Source organism: Fundulus heteroclitus, chromosome 24 (genome assembly GCF_011125445.2).
Source record: "Fundulus heteroclitus isolate FHET01 chromosome 24, MU-UCD_Fhet_4.1, whole genome shotgun sequence".
NCBI lineage: Eukaryota > Metazoa > Chordata > Actinopteri > Cyprinodontiformes > Fundulidae > Fundulus > Fundulus heteroclitus.
In genome coordinates this window covers 3751138-3768858 of record NC_046384.1, presented here as the reverse complement: position 1 = coordinate 3768858, position 17721 = coordinate 3751138, and the positions used below count along the sequence as shown (strand labels likewise).

General features: G+C 39.3%; 1 long non-coding RNA gene across 1 annotated transcript; it reads right to left on the bottom strand.

The window, feature by feature from the left end:
• Positions 1-1143: 1143 nt before the first annotated feature.
• On the bottom strand, positions 1144-16300 carry LOC118557897. Its single transcript, XR_004928092.1, has 2 exons — positions 16257-16300; positions 1144-1502 (listed from the first exon to the last, which is right to left on the bottom strand). It is a non-coding gene; the product is annotated as an uncharacterized LOC118557897 (long non-coding RNA).
• Positions 16301-17721: the final 1421 nt, after the last annotated feature.

The following is a 17721-nucleotide window of genomic DNA, read 5'->3' as shown; positions in this document are numbered from 1 at the left end:
GAGTGTGATGCGAGATGATTTCCTGCTGATGTGCTAAAAAGATTAAATATTTCCCTTTTTGTAAAACTTTACAAGATGCACATCAATTATCTATCTATCTATCTATCTGTTGTTATCTGAAAAGTTTCAGAACCCTTGTTTTAATGCTAATTCAAAGTTTATCTTTTTTAAATGCATAACTGTTGTAACTTGATTTAAATTAGACTTTTATTCCTCTTCAACACGTCTGTTTCCTCACCTGGTGAAAAACTCTTCATTATTTAACAAATATCCACCTATTTTATCTGTATTTCATGAACTGGACCAGAATCAGAGCTCTAGGCGGTGTTGGACCTTCCCAGGCTTCAAACGCAATGTACTGGATGGAAAGATTTTAAGAGTTAAACTGATCATTTTAAAACATGGTCCATTTCCAGCATGTGAGGACAGACTGGGACAAATGATTTCCCAGTCTTTCATGTTCTGAGAAGAAACTTGCTTCTGAAGTGAAGCCAGAGCAGAAGCTGTGGAGCAGAACCCAGCTGCTCAGAGTTCTGGTTGGACCTGCTGGACTGTTTTCCAGGAGGAGATGAAGGTTTGGGATGTCGACGCCCCTTTTTGGGATGTCGACGCCCCTTTCTGGGATGTTGACGCCCCTTTTTGCAGAAACACCCCGAAATTTAAGTCAAATACGAGAAACGTGGATATTTTGGTAGATGAGTGAGTAGCTCAGGGAGTAAGAAGACATGCTGGTTGGCTGACTGTTATCTAAAGGTTGCAGGTTCAACTCCAGAGGGCATCTTGCTGCTTTTTGCTTCCAATAGAGGGAAATTGGAGGTAAAAGTGGTCTAGTCCAGGAGGTGAACCTGCAACCTGTGACTCTGTAGCTCACTTCTTACTCCTCTGAGCCACTGCTCATCACACCAGAAAGGGTTCTCAGGCGCCATTTGTCTCATAAAAATGACAGATTTTGGTAAAAAAAAAAAAAGAAATCCAGGAATGAGCCAGAAGCTGAAGCTCCAGCTGAGGAAGAGGGCTGATCAGGAGGTGGTTTGTTGGTCTGAAGGCTCTTGGTTCTGCTCCACAGATCATCACCTGCAGAGTCTCCTCACACGGCTCTGCTTCATGAAGCCACTGAAGCTCTTCAAACCACCAGGAGCCCGGTTCTTACAGAAAAAGACTTTATTTTTCCTCAGTATATTACTTCATGTTTACATAAATAGAAATAGGTTTTCTTTTTGGACTAGTCCAGAACCTCAGAATGAAACATTTAAAGGCCAGCACGGCATGCAGAGTCACATTTCATCATAGAAACTAAAACAGGTAAAAACTGAGTTTTGTTAGTCTTCAGCAGAGTGAAGGAGGTTAGTTGAGCCAACTAGAGGAACCTGAACATGATGAGGGAACACAGAGCGTACGGGCAGAACCAGCAGCAGGAAGTGGGCTTGGAGCCTTAAAGACGGATGCAGGAACAGCAGCAGAGGGAGACGTCTTCAGCTTTCATCCTGAAAGTCTGAACTCATCTGTGGAGACGACAAAAACCCCTTAGTTTGACTTTTCTTCACAGAGGAGATAATCTGTGTTAAATGTGCTTTGGCTGAATCTCACCATTGTGCACCTTGGAGAAATAATTGGGCATAACAATGAAACCAGAGCAAAAGCAGCACTTCTGAATATTAAATAAACCAGCAGCCCATTTATAGACTGTTTCAGCACAAGCTGCATTTATCTAAATACTTCATGCTACATTTGTCCTTCTGCGTATTTTAGAACATTTATTCTGTAAGTTTTTCTAATTTTTCTTTGAAGAGTCAAAAATGGTTTTAGATATTTAATACTTTTTATTTTTCTGATCGTTTTAACATTTTTGAGAGTGACCTTTAGGAATGCTTATGTCTCGTTTTTCTGTAAGTGTTCTTAATTTGAGTCTGCCTCTTATTATTCTGAGTGTCTCACCAATATTTAATTATGGTTACATAAAGACTCTTGATTCTTGAAAAGTTAGTTTAAGGCCTTCCTCCTCTCTCCCATACAGTACCTTAACTCAGAATTAAACCTTAATCAACAAATTATTACCATCAGAATGAAATTGAGAGGCTGGTTTATGATCCATAATCTGATCAGCGTCCATCTAAACTCATGAATTTAAAGCGTCTGCATGTGGAGGATGGAGCTGCAGCGCTGCAGCACAGAACATTTTGGGATGATCATCATTTCCTCTCCACAGCAACAGCAGGAGTTCTCTACCATCTCAGAGCCAGCTGCAGGTCCATTCTGTGCACTCAGAACAGTCAGAACCAGTGTTGTATAGTAACAAAGTAAAAATACTTCACTACTGTACTTAAGTATATTTTGGAGTACTTTGTACTTTTCTCGAGTATACATTTTTTTAAAACTTTTACTTCATTATATTTCTGAACTTAATTGCATACTTTTACTCCTATACATTTTCAATGTTTGGTTTAGTTACTCGTTACAAAAAGAGAGAGGGAGACTCACGCACGCAAGTGTTTTGACCCCACCTACTGATTGACTGCAACAAAGTCGGGACTTGCCTGGGCTTGTTCATCACCACCAACAGGATAAGAAGCTGGTTCAGTACGGTGCTTTCAGAAAACTTTCTTTCCTTTTAATCCAAACACATTTAAATTCAATCAGGGAAAGTTGGGCATGTAAACAAGCTCCTGTCATTAACCAGCTAACAAGCTTAGAGCCGCCTTACGAGCTACCAGACTGATGTTTACGCGGCAGCTGGAAGAATGACTTCATCCGCTCAGGACTCTGCTCACAGCCCTGAGACAAGCCCTGTCCTCGTTTATTCACTTTGAAATGGAACAAACTTAAAATATTGTAACAACTTAACCTGCTGTTGAGCTTCCATCACCCTCATCAATGACTCCATGTTGTTTCAGCTCCTGTATCATCACTGTGGCGTTCCCATGCCATGTCAAATCTGACATGTTACTTTTTTCTTTAGAACAGCATCATGCTCCCTATCTTTTGAGGACTTAGTCTGAGTCGTGTTCTGTGTCTTCATTTAATAGAATTTACTTTTAAAAAAGCTGTATCTAAAAATACTGCCTTGCTGAGTCATCTGTAAATCAGATGGGTAGCACTGCTGCCTTGCAGCAAGAAGGTCCTGGATTCCATAGACATCATATACGTAGACGCCGCGTCGTCAGGTGAGAGGCGTGCCGACAGAGCGGCCATCTTGGGTCAGACCAAGCTGCAGTCAGACAGAATACAAGTCAATTCAGGAAAATTGTACTTTATGTTTTCAGACACTCTGAATCTGGTGAATTCTCACCCGATTTCAGGATAAATTAACTGACTGAAAACGTCACCCCTTTAGGGGCTACATGGGATCAATTGATTGAAATAAATGATTGATAGTATTTTGGTTTTGTATTGACAGTTAGCAACTTCCAGAGCTACTTCTCAGGAAGCCCCATTTTTACTCCGTTTATGGGTGCGCAAATAAAAGGACACTACAAACCACATCCTGGGGAATTATGCTAAAGTACTCGATAGACATGATTTATGTAAGATTTTCTGAGTATATATAAACAAAACAAACAAAATGGTGCTAAATTACTGGACAGACATGATGGGGGGGGGGGGGGGGGATAACAGAGTATTTTTCTTTTTGCTATGATTTTGTAATCTTTTTGATTCTAAGATGCATTATTTAGTTTTTTTGTTGATTCTTTTCTTTTTGTCCACATTGCGTTTTGTATTATATAATGTAATGATGCCCACACTGCAGCTGTGTACCACCAACAGGGTCTATTACAAATAAGAGCTGTCTGCCGTAGCCATGTCCATTTTTACGACAGTAACCTGTTGCAGAAGGTGCAAGAATAATTTCAGAGCTTTTCGAATTAATCGCGTATTGCGCAATAGACAGGATCCTTTAGCGCAGCGCGATGGTGTAATTGTAGAGAGATTTCTCTTGGTGGCTGTTATAAACAGACAAACACATCATTTAACAATGGCTTTTAAAAAAGAAGAAGAAGTTGCTTTTTAAAATAAATTATAATAATTAAAGGCTACCATTTTGTAGAATATTCTTGTATTTCACTTTTACTTGTCCCCATGTTCTAGTGGCTCCCGTGGAGGCTCTGACATAAAAGAACAAAGTAAACATGAAACTATTATAATGCAAAAATTCATACTGTAGAAAGTGATAGAAACATCTACCATTTTTGTACAGTTTAAAGTGCCATTTGTAAATGTACATGAAGTAGGAAGCCACCCTGTTGGAGCCGATTTATGATAAAAAGTATTGCAATCAATAGTCTATGAAAATATATATTTATCAAAAAAATAAACATACATGTTTACATGTACAATATATATATATATATATATATATATATATATATATATATATATATATATATATATATATATATATGTGTGTGTGTGTATAATTTGTTTGTTTATTTATATTAATATGTAACTGCAAAATATATAACTGCAAGTATATATACCAGTTTGACTTCAGTTTAAATAGTTTTGGTTCTGAATAAATATGTGTAATCTGTCTGAAAGGTCACGATCACTGTGAACATATGATTAAAATGAGATCTGAGCTGCCTCCTATTCATTTTGACAGCAGATGTCTGATCTGTGGTCTGACCCAAGATGGCCGCCCTGTAGGCACGTCAGCCTAGCGGCCGGCAGCGTCCAATGGGGCGTCTACGTATATGATGTCTATGGATACACCTATCACTGTGTAGCAAGGGCAAAAATTTGTTTTAAACAAAAGTCAGGGATTCATATATTTCCAAATCAAGACTTCCTCTGGGTAAATCAGATCACAACCTTGTTTTTCTCTGCTCAGATTATAAACCCCTTGTCAAGAGACTACCTGCAACAAAAGGGCTGTGAGAGTGGTCACAGGAAGCTGACGGAGCCCTACAGGGTTGTTTTGAAACTACCTATTGGGTTTTTCTTTGCCAGCCACATGGAGAGGACATAAATGCCATAACTGTGTGTGACTGACTATATGAACTTCTGTATGGACAGCATCATCCCCACCAGAACAGTGACATGCTTCCCTAATAACAAACCATGGATCACCAGTGACCTGAAAGAACTGTTGAACAAGAAAAAAAGAGCCTTTAGGGAGAGAGTCAGGGAGTTATTTAGGAGTATACAGAAGCATGGTGGAGCAAAGCCAAAAACAAACCTTACATTTGAAACGAATTGCAGTCGTGCATCCAGGAAGAGGAAGTTACCGGAAGCTAATAGCATAGGCTAGCAGACATTCGGCGCCAACTTTAAAAAGCTTCGCCTTTATTTTAGTCATAATGCGTGGACTGGATAACACAAACATCAATATCCCATCAGTGTATAAAACCCTTGTGGAGATAACATTTGTTAAAACCATAAAAACTTACTCAAGTTACATCAGCAATGACATTATTCAAAGTATGCTAACGAGGCTAACGGTAAGAGTGCATTACGTAAACCTTCTAAATAAACCATTTAACTTTCCCTGTTTAGTTCTCTGCCAAACCTGTCGGTGCCTCGGTGTGAGTCTGGTTCACTTTGAGCATCCAAGGGAAAGCAGTACTCCAGGAAAACGTTGGTCATTTCAGCAGCAGACATGTAGCAGACATTTGAGCTAGCCAAAACGCGGTCGGATCAGTCCCCGGGTCGTAGTCGAGTCCTCGGCATGCAGCAGGTGATTTCAGTCCAGATTTTGTTCTCAGCTTGGGAACATGGGTACTCTGCTGACTGCTCCGGCTGGAGTCCTGAGGAAGCAAAACAAAGCAGGTTTTGGCATGGACAGGTTCTTTATTCTGGCGTCTGACGCAGAGTCTAAGACTGCAGACTTAACTCTGATTCGCTCAACAGTCCTCCGATGCAAGTCAGGTCCTCCGCTCCGCAGAGGACGAGAATTTCCCCGCTCCATTGAAGCGGCGGCCAACGAGTTTAACAGAAAGCACATTTACTCAGCTTGTAAGCCTTTGGCCCCATGTGGCCCACATGGTGGCTGGTCTCCCCAGCCACCCACTCCTCCAGCCTCTCCAGGAAAGAAGTGGTGGTGGGACTGAGGTGAAGTCTGAATCTACAGCAGGGCATCCCTCTGTGAGAGGCTGTCTCTGCATGGATGTGTGAAATTCCTTTGCTTACGGATGACCAACAACTCCTGAAATACGTGAAAGGGTAAATGGTGCTACTTACAACCACACGCTCTGCTCTCTGCGGACATTTTTGTTTATTTCCATGAGGTGGGCTGTGCTAATAGGTCATGTCACGCAAAAGTTTGTGGGATTACTTGTAGCTCCTTGGTAAATTGTGACATCCCTATGCTAAAGGAACTATGTCAGGAAGCATACAGGCTCCTTTCCTACTTCCCTCCTTACAGCTAGTAACCACAGATCAAACCTAAAATCTTGGAGCACTAATGTAGGGGTCCTCTAACTTTTAGTGGCCAGGGGGCCCTTAGAAGCGGGACATTTTTAGGTTCTTCATGCTGATACTATTTTTAAACAGCCTTTTGTACAGTTAAACACAGGAGGAATTATGTTTTTAAATAAAAAGGTATATACACCTAATAGTGATTTGGTGCTCCCTCCATTTGCTATCCATTGTTATTAATCAGTTTGATTTGTTAATGTTTTTTGTTCTAATTAAGAGTTGTGCAATATTTGTTTTGTGTCATTTTTATCATATAAAGAAACAAAAGGCAATATCGTCTTTAAAATTAGGCACAAAAAAGTAGGCAGCACATAGATGTCAAAATAATCAGCATCTGCCTTCAAGAACCTGTATCGGTCCATCACTAATATGCTAAAGAAAAAAAAATAAAGATTTTAAGACTAAATGCAGAAGACATTTATTCCAGTTATATTTTCACAGGATTTTGTCTTCAAATATAACATTTTAAAGCTTCCAAAAAAGATAAACCTGTGAGAAGATTGAAAGAAATTCCAGTGAAACCTATTTTGGTCCATCTATCAGTTTTAATTGGTTACATTTTAGTAAAACAAACATCTTATTCAAACTATTGGCAGAAAACCAAAAAACATTCTTATGAATATCTGCTTTAGGCTTTGTTACACAGTCAAGCCATTCATCAATGACATCAATAACAATTAGTGAGAAGGATGAGCCTGTCTCTCCCCACACAGTTTATTCTTGGAGGCATGGATGACAAACAAACTCTAAGATCATCTTCCACTTGTAAACCAGCTCTGCATTTGTTCTTCATCACAGTCAGAGCTGAAAATGTTGATCCACACAGGTAAGTGGTTGGAAACGGCAGCAATATTTTCATGTCCTCAGCAGCCAGTTCAGGATACTCATGTGAGAGGGAGGCCCAAAAGTTTGCATGATTTTCCTGTTGGAATCTGACCTTCAATGTTCTGTCACAAGATAACTCCAAGAGCTGTTCTTCTGTTTTACCTCTTAGGCCATTTCTTGTTGCAGCAGGTGAAAATGGATCAGCACCCAGTCCCAGGCATCAGTGTTCACATCAGAGAAATATGAGGTGAAGTTCTCACACAGTGATGTTAGGTATGAAGTCACAACATCCCTCACAATAGCAACAGACAGCTTCTCATTGTTTAAAAAGTCCGTCAGTTGGGGGAACATGTCTGTTATTCCATCTTTTATTCTTCTTCTTCATAAAGGTGGTGATTTTGTCTCTAACTTCAAGGATAGATGTGTAGCCTCCTTGGATGGAGAGGCTGAGGCTGTTCAATATGTTAAATATGTCTACATTTATTTCATGATCCAGACTGCATTGCCATGTTAGCCTATCTTGCAATGTCTGGTTTCTCCTCTCATAAATTCAATCATTTCTCCGTGTAGCTCAAACTTTCTGCAACATTTTCCCACGAGACAACCATCACACCTCAGTTATTAAGCAGTGCGTCATGTTCAGCTTCCAGATTTGGACAAAGTTGACCAAACAGCCGTGATTTCAAAGCTCTGGATTTCACAAAGTTAACTGCAGTGATAGCTGTGTTCAGAACAGAAGATCTGGGTCCATGTCTCTGGAAGCTAGTGCCTGCTGATGCAGGACACAGTGGGTAGCTATAACGCATGGATTGATGGATTTTATCCACGCTTCAACTCCACTCTTTGGGCCGGTCATCACTGCTGAGCCATCCGTACAAACAGAGAGACATTTTTCCAGCTCAGTCTCGCTTCAGTCAGAAAAGCATCAACTAGCTTAAATATTTCCTCACCAGTTGTCCTGCCTAAGACCTCCTTGCAGAAACAAAAATCCTCCAAAATGTTTCCCTCCCAGGGATAGAGCACCAGAGCTATCAGTTGAGCAGCAATGGAAATGTCTGTAGGTTCATCCAGCTGTATAGAAAACTGATCACATGAACACAGTCTATCCAATAACTGTTCCTGAATGTCAGCCGACGGTTCTTTAATTCTTCTCCTCATCATGACGTCTGAAAGCGGGACAGTTTTCAACTTGTTAGCTGCATCTGTGCCAAGTAGAACCTCACACATGTCCACCGCAGCAGGAAGCACAAGGTCCATTCCTATTGAGTGTAGCTTCTTACTGTTAGCATTGCTCTACGCCACCAGATACAAAGCTTGTTTTGTAGCACTTGAAGACAAACACATTTTGTTCTCCCATCCTCATTCTCCATAAAGCCAAACTCGATGTAACTGTTGTCATACTTCCTAATTTTAGCTGATTTGGCTTTTTCCTTACATGATAAGTTGGACAGAGTTAAATATTTGCCCATTGTGATACTTGACTCAACCACAACACATCCTCAGCAGTGCCTCCTCAGGCCCAATAACAGATTTACAGGCCCACGGAGGTCCGCGGACCCCAGTTTCCGGGCTGTTGCACTAATAGACTGAGGCAAAAGCAAAACTGAAACTGTGTTTTCACAGGTCCACCAAAAAAGTCCATCAGATAACCGCAGTTGATCCAGAACACTGCTGCTCACGTCCTTAATAAGGTTAAGAAAGTAGGGAACATGGACCTGGTCCTAAAGTCCTTACACTGGCTCCCTCTATCTTAATAAATAGACTTTAAAATACTTGTTTTAGTCCATAAAAACCCTTAATGGCTCAGCACCTAAATACATGTCCGACTTGTTATCAGCGTATCAACCCTCCAGACTACTAAGTTCTTCTGATTCAAGCCTAATCTGGTAAATGGCACATTAAATAGTCCGACAACCCCAAAGCGCTTTATAACCTGTAAAAAGTTGACTTACTATATTCTACCAACTGAAACAAACTTCCAGAAGACTGTAAAAGTGCTTGAAAGCCTGAGTCATTTTAAATCAAGATTATAAACACATTTGTTTAGGATTGCCTTTGACTTTTCTAGTTAAACTGTTAACTGAAACATCATTTACATTTGTCGTCCAATTTGTTTCTTTCTGTTTCCCTACATCTTAATCAGGTAAAGCCCTTTTTGCATTGCCCTTGTACTGAAATGTGCTATACAAAAAAACTTGCCTTGTCTTGCATTGTATGGACTCTCTTGTGTCTGTTTAAACCAGATTTGTTGCTAAATCTTTTTCCACATAGATCACAACAGAAAGGCTTCTGTCCTGTGTGGATTCTCATGTGTCTGTTTAAATTTTGTTTGAGGCTAAAGCTTTTTCCACACAGATCACAACAGAAAGGCTTCTGTCCTGTGTGGATTCTCATGTGTGTGTTTAAATCTCCTTTTTGGCTAAATCTTTGTCCACATAGATCACAACAGAAAGGCTTCTGTCCTGTGTGGATTCTCATGTGTTTGTTTAAATCTCCTTTTTGGCTAAATCTTTTTCCACATAGATCACAACAGAAAGGCTTCTCCCCTGTGTGGATTCTCATGTGTCTGTTTAAATGTACTTTTTGATTAAATCTTTGCCCACATAGATCACAACAGAAAGGCTTCTCTCCTGTATGGATTCTCATGTGTTTGTTTAAAGCTGATTTTCCCATAAATGTTTTACCACAGTCTTTGCAGCTAAGCTTCACTCCTGTGCGGCCTTTCCTACATTTTTTCTTCTCTGTAGAATATTTCTTATATCCAGAGTCTGACAAGTGTTTCAGCTCAGACAGAGGGTGTTCTACATCACTGTCCTCTTCATCCTCCTCAGTGTCTTCAGCCTCTAAAGAAATGGAAGCATCTCCATGATCTTGTATCCTGATGGATTCTTCTCCATCTTTCTCTTCTGGAAGCTCTCTGCCTTTAATCTGGTCTGGATAAACCTGTGAGAGCAGCAGAGACTGTTCATCATCCAGACTCTTTATGAGAGGAGCAGAGACTGGAAACCTGATGGCATTAATCACCTCCTTCCCATTGAGCTGCTCTCCTGGCAGACTGATGTAGACTCCCTCCTGTTCCTCCTTGATGTGGGGGGGCTTTGGGTCATGCAGGTCTGCAGGAGGTCTGTGGTCTAAAGAAGCTTCTTCTTTAACAATCAGCTTCTCCTTAACATCTGCAGGAAACATTGAAACATTATGCAGATTAGAAAATATTTTGATCTCATCCTGAGCTGAGACACATTTTAATTCAGAAATATTTAGGACATTTTGTTGGATTTAATTCTTTGACAGAACATGCAGAACAGTAAAAAAACACAATAAAATTACATGACTGTTATAACACTTGCAAAAACTCAGTTCGTTGTGGAGCTACCTTTTTGACCTTAACGTGTTGATGACTCGACATTGACCTTTTCAGCTATGCTTTTAAAACAAAATGTTAGGCTTTGTCCAATGTGCCTAATATGTCCATATCCACGCAAAGGGGATCAGATTATAAGGAGAACCATCAAATTTTCTAAAACTTTAAGGACTTTAGGTGTCCTTTATAGTCCGAAATACACAGTGATAAAATGAGTGTAAGGAGATGCAATTTAACTTAAATGTAGAAGTTTTGACCAATCTGCCACAACTTCAGTGTTTTGATCTAATTTGCTGATTAATTCCTTTTAAAAACTCACACGATGGGAAAATGTTAAACCACCCAAGCTAATTTACCAGCACAATGCTGTTGTGCAATTACACACTGTTAATGTTTCTTAAATAACTTTTAAGTATTGTCTGGTGATGACAAATATATATATATATATATATATATATATATATATATATATATATATATATATATATATATATATATATATATATATATATATATATATATATATATATCTATATATATATATATATATATATATTAGTTGCAATAACTGATGATAACTGCTGAAAGTAGATTAGGCGGTGCAGATCACCATTTTGAGCAGAGATTGGTTCTAAAAATTAGTTTTATACTCATAACATTGCAGAACCCAACCCATAAACCACATTTTAATGCTTATTTGTTGTCTTTTTATGTCTCTAAAATGTAAAATTAGTATTAAATTTAAATGCTTAATGCCATGTCTATCTTTGTTTAAGGGGTTAAAAAAAAAAATTTTGGCATGAAAACGGATATTTATTTACAAGGGGACAGATAGGGCATTGAGACTTGCTCTACAGCCGGTCCCGCCACCTGACATCAGAAACTGGGAGGAGGCAGTACTGTTCTTCACCAAGATGACTGCCCCCATAAAAGGACCTTCAAATGAAAATTACTCTTAATTAAAAAAGCTTATCATTTATTGAACAGTATGTAATAATTTTATATTTCAAGTACTTTCAGCTGTTTGAAGTCTGATTTTGACCAGACTTCTCCTTTAAAAGCGGGGTGTGGTTACGTTTTTGTAAATCTGAAAATTTAGACGACACAGTAATATCCAAATATTTAACACTTCCTGATTGCAGTTGTAAATCTAATAGATAGATAGATAGATAGATAGATAGATAGATAGATAGATAGATAGATAGATAGATAGATAGATAGATAGATAGATAGATAGATAGATAGATAGATAGATAGATAGATAGATAGATATAGATATATATAGGGCTATCAATCGATTAAAAAAATGTATCTAATTAATTACATACTCTGTAATTAATCTAAATTAATCACATATACTTTTTGCTGTGAAAGTATTTTAAATATTTAAATTCAAATGATTCAATGAATAATCAGCATTAGATACATTAAAGTTCAAAAACTCTTTTATTCACATTTGATTCCTTCAGACGTTTTAACATGTGTCGTTGTGGCATATGTGGCACACAGTAACGTAGGGGACACAATGAAAATAAATGAACACCCCTCAATATCAACACTTTACAACAGTAAAGTGACGTCCGCGCTACTAAACTGTCGTTTACCGAAGGACAAAGAAAGACGAAAGAAATGGATAATTTCAATGAAAAAGGACCCAGGCAGACAATCCCAATCGACTGTGGGAGCCATCATACCCCGAATTTGCAGTCTACACTTCATCTCCGGTAAATACAACTTAATTTTGCACTGGTCATTTTTCTGCTTAAATAATTAAAGCCGCAAGCGGCGTTGATCGGCCCTGCAGCCAAGCGCCGCTCTGGCCTATTGGCCACCGCTGGGGTTCGCGCACCGCTGGCCGCCAGCCACCGCAGAAGTTGTCACGCATTTCCCCCGCCCATCCACCGGGCGATACACACGAACGCGTTGGGCAGCGCTCACCCACGACTCACAAAAAATCTAGTGCAGATCGGTCGATGCAGAGAGGAGATACAGCCGTTGAATATTGATATTGCATTTGGCCACCGGGCCGGACTAAATCGTTTGATACCATCAACTTACTCTTAAAACGATCTTGTGATACATTATCTAAAGAAGAAAAATACCTGGAGAACTCGTCGTTTGCACTGTTTGCGTCTGCCACTGTGCTCGCCTTCTGCCTTCCAGTCCGGCGCGCAGGCGCAAAAAACCCGGATGAAAACAATAGCAGTGAACTACCCTATACCAGGGCTTTTCAAATTCATTGAATGTGAGCCTCTCCTTGGAATAGGTAAAGATAACCACGCCCCCCCCCCCACCACCACCACAAACCTACCCCACACAGGTCCCTGCAGTAAATGCATCTTTCTTTTGTGTTCCTAGAATGCTGTGTTTCAAAAACAACTGATAGCCCAACACATGTTTTTTATTGTATTTCTTTTAACAAAGTACATTCATAAAAAAGGCCTATTCATAAAATATCCATCCAATTATTTCCATCTTACAGGCTACTTTTACTGAAACATCACGGACAGAGGGCTTAGTTTTAAAATTGAGCTGTCATTACAGCAAATTCATAAACAATTGTTTTCAACAGCAGACAAACTGAACTAAACAGATGCCAATGTCAAACTGAACTCACGTCAACAGGAAACGTCAACTGAAATGATAATAAAAAAGATAACCTGAATTTAACAGATGATGACATTCATGATGATTATGATCAGAATAAACTTTTCCATCACCTCCCAGAAGCTGGAAAGAAAAGAGACAAAAACATTTTGTCTCCTTTTCACACCTCACTTAGTAACTCCAATATTTTAGTCTAAATATTTTAGGCTAAAATATTACACTTTTTATTTGTTTTTCTTCAATCCCTCGGCGATGTTTAGTAATTTCTGCCAAAGGCTGCAGCATTTTGATTTAATTCATCTGAATGCAGTATTATGAAAAAAAAAAAAACTGTCTATAATTGGCTTTAACAGCCGAGTGAGCGCACAGCTGGTGTTGAGCGTGGAATAAGCAGGTGCGCGCGAGCAAAGATGGAACTCACCGCGAGGACAGTGGGTTGAAAAGAGTTTTTCAGACCGTGCCAGACCGGTTTTAAGCGTTGAGGGTTGTCTCACTGCACGCTTGGATTGGTTCCTGCGCGCTCAATCAGAAGGCACGAATATCGCTACACTGTTTCACAGAGTTGAGCAGCAGCGCTGTCTTCTTCTCTGTCTTCTTGCACCTCACCTGTGACTCTTTGGCGCCCCCCCCCCCCCAGGGGAGGCGCGCCTCATCGATTAATCTGCGCTATTTTTTTTTATCCGTTAATTTTTTTTTATTAATTAATTGAAATTAACACGTTATTTTGACAGCCCTAATATATATATATATATATATATATATATATATATATATATATATATATATATATATATATATATATATATATATATACATACACATACCACATGGTGGTGGCAGCATCACCCACTTACAGCCCTAATATATATATATATATATATATATTAGGGCTGGGCAAGTTAACGCGTTAATTTCGCGTTAATTCATTAGACTATTAACGGCGATATTTATTTTATCGCGCATTAACGCATGTTGCTCACATGCTTTCAGTCAGTGTCAGTCAGCAGGCGCGCTGAGTGCAGCAGCACTCTCCCGCTTCCCCTCCCCTCTCGTACATGGCTCAGCGGCGCCAGCCAATCAGCACGCAGGCTCAGCCTGGCCCGCCCACTCAGCTCTCACACAAACTTAACAAACAAACAGCTGAGAGAGACCGCAGCAGCGGAAAAACATGAACAGGGGAAGTAGCACCGTTTGGCTTTATTTTAATACCGTAAATGAAATCAAGCTGTATGTTTTGTAAAAAGCCGGTTCATTTCAGTGGAAACACAACAAATTTATCTAAGCACGTGAAAAAACATGAAAACGTCGAGCCCCAGAAACGGAGAGAGGAGATGAAACTTCTCTCACTGCCCCGACAGACCCACAGACTGACGTCTCTGACTGAGGCGTTTCAGTCCTCCAGGGAACATCCAGGTAGATCAGTGGATGGATGGATGGATGGATGGATGGATGTTACTGGAGCCCACACATAACATGTAATTAAGACCTTGAAAGAACCCAGTACATATATTAAAAAGTGTTATTTAAGATAAGATAACATTAGCTAATCCTTTTTTTATCCCACGACGGGGAAATTTATAGGATTAAAGCAACAGGCAGGTGCACACAACACAGACAAAATTACATAAGGATTGAAATATATAAGAGGTGGATTAGCGAAAAAACACTGAACATAACATTATTATTATTATTATTATTATTTAATTGTAATAATAAAATAAAAACCACAAAACCCAAAAGGTCAACAGTTTCATGATACATCAAGCTTAGTGACTGGCTAATATACAGCAGGTCAAAAAAGGCCATATTTTGGCTGCAGTGCTTGTTCTCTTATGAAGAAAAGATCAACTAGTGCACTAAATTCAATAGATGGGTTGAAAATATCCAGTATAAAATAAGTGCTACAAATGTTACAACACTTTTGTTCATATGGCAGCAGAACATTAAAATAAAAGTGCTCTTTACACTACTTTTGAAATTATTCTTGGAATTTGTAAATACAATGCGATTAATCGCGATTAAATATTTTAATCGTTGCCCAGCCCTAATATATATATATATATATATATATATATATATATATATATATATATATATATATATACACACACACACACACACAAAATGCATGACGGGCTGGTTTGAAAAATCACATCAGAATATTAAATTACATCTAACTGTACTGAAACATACATAAATAAAGTGAACAATGTATTTACGTAAACGTTTATGTCGCTCCACGTTTAAGGTTTGCAACAAGACAATCCTGTGAAAATACATTAAGGTTTTTGCCCAGATTTGCTTGAATAAAAATGCTGACCGTGGGCAGGTCTTACGTTATGTTCAGGCTGGAAACTTTTGTCCCGTTTAAACCGGTTCCATTTTGCCCGACTCTACTAGGTTCCACAACCTTTCTGAGCATTTTGATTATAGTTTTTTCAGTACCAGTGTGGCTTTTTTCATCTCTACTCAAGAATAAGGCCAATCAGAGCAGAGAAGGGACACAATGTGACGTGAACAGAGTTTTTTCACTGATTGGCCAAGGACAAAGAAGGTTTTCAATGTAAAAATCAAAGGAAAAGTTACATTTAGAGTGACCACCAAAAATTGATTGGGTCTATTGTTATTCTCTCAGAACAGCAGCTAGAGCTGCAGTGAGTCCCTCCTTACTTCCCTCAGCGCTGCCTCACAGGCACAGGCAGCTGCCTCATCCTGAAAAACCTGCATGTAGTCAGAGCAAAGAGAGCAGAGAGGAGACCTGCTCCATTTTCACACTGCAGATTTATAACATGTGTAAAGCTGCCAGTGATTCCTAACTGGATTACAAAGGACATTTAAATATAATGTAAATATAGGTTTTAACATTCTAATAGTTTGCCCTAAATCTCCTACATTATCACATAAATCTTGTGTGTTGCGTTTCAATAACATTTTAATTACAGTAACACAGGTTAATCTTTATAGGTTTGTCTGATAGGAAGCTGATGAATCCAGAGAGTTTTGGCCTTTAGCTGCAACACAGGACTCAGAAACAAAGTAAAGCAATCCTTACTGTTGATAGGAGCAGCAGTTAATGGAAAGCTGCTATCAGTCTCCTCCTTCACAAGGAGCTGCTCTCCTTCCTGATGGACCCCGGGTTCCTCCTGTTCCTCCTTTATGTGGAGGGGCTCTGACTCCTGCTGCTCCCCCTCAGGACTCTGTTCTTCAGGAGCCTCTTCTTTAACATCTGCAGCCAACACTGAAACACATTACATGCTTTATGAACAACTACATCTTTACAATGTTACAACGATGTCAACAGATGAGACTGAAACTGATCAAACAGCCAAAGACGTCATGTTGACCACTCCATCCCCATCTTATTGTAGCCGTGGCAACAGTGTACAGATACAAGCACTAATGCAATGTTTTTACAACTTTTAGAAAAGAGGAAATTAGGTGTGGAAATAAAGCAGTGTTTCACAATTAAACCATCCCATACCTGAAAGAGCTAACATGTAAAGGCTTAAGTCAGTATTGAATGTCAGTTTTTGGCAACGTCAGTCTCACGTACACCTACAAACCCCCTCAATGTTAGCCTATCACGATGCTGACCCCAAACTTTATTTGGTCCCCAACTTAGACTTGTGTACCAAAACTAAGGACATTCACTGGGTATGTCCAAGTATTTCATTTATCAGATATTTAACCAATTGTGTGGTCTAAGGAACGAGTCCCCTGAACAAAACTGTCAGGCTAGAAAGATCCTCAAAGATGCAGGCGTGGAAACCAAAATTCAACAGGCAGGTAACAGGTGACTTGTTAGCACCCCAGAGACAGAAGATCTGTTATATTACGAGCAGCATGACACAGTTGCAGACTAAAACTGCCCAATCAAACCATTTTCTGTTCCCCACCTCAAGGTGCAGTAGAAATATGGTTCTGCATCACCTTGACATTGTCAAATTTGATTCAGTGATTGAAGTGGGCTAACAGATTTATCTAAAAGTATACAATTTCATCATTGATGTCAGAATAAAAAGACAGGTTTTACCCAGCAGATTAAATTCAGTCTCACCCCATCAAAGTTGAGCTCGGTCCCTCGAGCTACAGATTGAACCAACACTCAGGTTATGACCATTACTGTGGTTCTACTTGTATTTGGATGGGTCATCACCAACGTGATTGATAGAATTATTATTACTATGTCTACATATTTTATGTTATTTACTATTTTCATTGTATTTATCATATATATTTACTCTTTACTACTAAGAAGTTTTAAGGTTTTAGATCTCTCTTATCGTTGCAGAAGGCCTGCAGAAAGCAGAGAAATATGTTGTGACTATGATAAGTGTTTTTATGAACTCTATTCAGCCATCTGGAGTGCTGCACTGTGTGAACTGCTTGGTTTTATCTCGAAGGTCACAGTTATTTTGCTTATCCCTACCCCTTAGATTCAAAATGGAACCAGGGATTCCTTTTCCTAATAAATAGAGAGGGGGCGACGGATTTGCTTCAGATCGGATTTGGACATC